The sequence below is a fragment of the Sparus aurata genome, chromosome 24 (genome assembly GCF_900880675.1).
Source record: "Sparus aurata chromosome 24, fSpaAur1.1, whole genome shotgun sequence".
Taxonomy (NCBI): domain Eukaryota; kingdom Metazoa; phylum Chordata; class Actinopteri; order Spariformes; family Sparidae; genus Sparus; species Sparus aurata.
Genome location: NC_044210.1, coordinates 20,784,494 through 20,787,970, shown reverse-complemented (window position 1 = coordinate 20,787,970; position 3,477 = coordinate 20,784,494).

Below are 3,477 nucleotides of genomic sequence, written 5' to 3'. Positions count from 1 at the left end.
AATAATCTTGGAGCCACTTCAGCGTTTAGGTACTACAAGAAAGCGCAATATTTCTGAAAATGTAGTTTTGTATTTTATTATTAACATAATAATACAAAAATGCAAACTGGCATTTGTACACGTTTTTAACAGTTACTGCAAATGGTCTTTCCCCTACTCTTAAATAACTTATCGAAACTTGAACTGAACTAACAGATGAAATACAATTCTACTTTTTTTTGTTTTTTGCTAGACACTTCGCAGCACTCCTGCTCATATTTTCCTTTTTATTTAACCAAATATATGTATACAGAAGTATACATCTGTATGCACATTAGTTTTTAACAAACTTGTGCAACTCTTTTTTCCTAATAGATTACTTACTTACACCTTGAATTAGGCTTGCTGTGATAGTCTGTGTTCCTGGTATTACACTGTAGTCGGGCGTATGGCAGTAACATTACCCGACCACTGCCCCTAACACCATTATGCATTTAAAAAAAGTCAATGGTCAGACAATAGACACTAGGTTTACAAACTGCCAGAGGTGCAGAGGTGTGTACTCCATGCAGCAGAGTCGCAGCACAGAGTAACAGGAGTCACATTAACTTTTAGTGTGGTGAAGGTCAGGAGAGCTCACCGACAATGCAATGGCGGGGGATTTGTTGGCAAAGCAAGAAGCAAAAGCTCCTGTTTGGCAAATATGAGTTGAATGAGCTAGGAGTGTATCCTGTTGCCTGCAAGTACAGCTGAGGCTAAGGGGAATACATGTATTTATGCATTAATTAATTAGACAATTGGTCATAAGTCTTAGGCAAATGAAAAGATGGAAAGTTAAAAGGCCTCCAATGATTTTATCCCGAGAGGAGCATGTGTGAGATAAAACAAACATCTGTCCGTCGAACACATCCTTATACCTAAGTAGACTCAATATCTCAACTGCCAGTGACTCCCAAAACTAACTATATCACTGTTCCCAGTACAACATGACTGTTGCAGTGTACCAACAACAGTTGGACCGGGCCTTCATGGTTCTGTCACAGTTTGGTTTGGTTTAGGCCAGAGAACTACTTGGTTTACGTTTTGGAAAACATTATGGTTTGGGATAAAATAACGTACATCAGTCGCAAACACATGTACTGTACATTACGTATTAGGGGTGTACAAAGTAACCATTACGAATTGGAAATCGGTTTTCAAGTTAGAGATACGACTGCACCGATTCGCAGACCTCCAGATCAGTCTAAATGTACTGTCAACCAGTCGGTGGCCTGATTTTAATGTTACGAATCGGCTGAGTGAAGCTGCTATGCTGCTACTTCCTCACAGCGCTAGCGGTGCCATCTAACAAGACATGTGACATTGGTTGTAAAAAGCTGCTTTCACTGTTGAACTATATGATCGTTATTCATATAATTATTAATTGGGACCTCCAATATTTGCATTGAGTAGCTTCTATTTCTGCCTGCACAGCTGACCTAATGTAGTTACAGATCTTAATTGAATATTTGAGTTTTAGTTCTGTATGAATGTAGTTGCACACATTTACACCTAATAATATCACATTGCTTATTTTATACTGAATATAGAATATCAAAAATCTCTTATGATCAAATTTCTCCTAATTATTTTGTTCAGAACTGGACAGTAAAGTAAGTTAGAATGAGCCCCTATGGTGCAGTGTTTCTTACTTGGTCTTTTGCTCAGGGTTTTGGGGTGTCTGCTCCGTGCAGTCGTAGACGTGTTTTATATTTGTTGGTTGTCACAGGATTATTTGCCCACTCTGTTCGTCCTACCACTGACTCTACAAACTAAAATACACCCTCTTTTTGTCATTTGATAGAAGCAGAGATTATTTTCCCAAAATCTGAAGACAGGAACAATTTGTGTGCAGGGCACACTAAGCGCCATCAAGCTGTGTTAATGTAATTAATTCACTCTTCCTGGTAGCGCTCTTTTTACAACCCAACACTTGACTCACTGCTTTGCGTTTAGTACTAAATGAGTGAGCAGCGGCCTCCCATCATGCAACTCTCCACCAATGCTGTGTTGTCCAGCCCTATAAAAGTGGAGTATCCTCGGGTTGGCTACTGTCAGCCTCATGGTATCCAGCGTGACGCTAATCAGAGAGAACTGGAAAACCAAGCAGAAGATGTGCCATGCAGAGCTTACCCATAATGCTCAGCTCAAGTAAACATCACTTGCAGGAGTAGCAAGACGGGCCAGGGAACACTGCACAGACATATAGGGTGTCACATCACATATGCATTACCTCAAACAGAGCAGTCTCATCTTTAAACCAAACAGCCAAGCCTTGTTACAAGAGACAAAACACACAGGGAACAAAGATTGTTTTATAGCTTTGTTGTGTTCAACACATGTCATGAGCAAAGGGTTGTTTGCTTGGCTTGATTTTGTTTGGGTGGGGGGGCTTTGATGGTGTCACTTTGATTTGTATTAGCAAAACAGAATTGGGAAAAACAGAAATAAATAATGAAAAAGTTTGTGCTGAGCACATTTCGGATCATACTTTTGTTGTATTTTGTTTCCTTTTTTTCCTCTTGAAATAGTAAAGAATCTATAATGACTAATCTGGTCGGTAACCAGGCTATAGTGCTCTGTAGCAGCTGATGTGGGGGAAAAATTACACATTCCATTAAAGTCTGTAAAGAGAGTAAAGAACAGCTACTAAAATTGTTCTGCTTTAATCTGCACAGACAGAATGGAACTTCATCGGGAGAAGAATTCATACATTTGGTATTTTCCTTCTGTTATGTCCCCATTGATCATTCAGTCACCACTTTGATCACTGGAATTGCTGTCTCATCTGATATGTTAAATGCCACATTATAATGTAAGACCCAGATCCCCGGGGTGAATGCATACTTGAAAATGAAAAAAGATTCTTGCTTTCATGAGATTTTAGAAGGCAAAAGAGTTGTAATGTGTTTCAGTGCACACAAAACTACAATGCATGCATCATCAGTAATGTCCTGTTTCATCTTTATTTCGATATTTCTACGGTAAAGAAACTGTCATTTTGAAATTGTTTCAAATAATGTATTTTTGTACATCAGCACATTTGTTCTCTGGGTGATGATTATTCCTGTGAACTGAAGGGTGAAAAGAAGATGACGCTCTCTGCAAATTGCACTGCTCGTCTGATGACTCAATGAACCAATCTACTGTATATAAGAATGCAAAGAGGTTGGAAAACTTCCAACACTGTTCCTGTCACCCTGCACCTCCTCTTAGACTATTTGGTGCAACCAAAACACACTACCATTGTGTCAGCTCTCACTTGAACAGTATCATGTACTGTAGACTTACAGTAGTTTAACAAAAAAGGTCATAGTTAAAGTTTGAATATCCCTTTTTTATTATTATCAAGACTGTGGGCAAGGGCTAATGTCTTTTTCTGATGAATACTTCTGAATGAGGAGCTTGTGCATATAGTGTATGTACATACGTATAGGCACTTGTTTGCTGTAAAAAAAA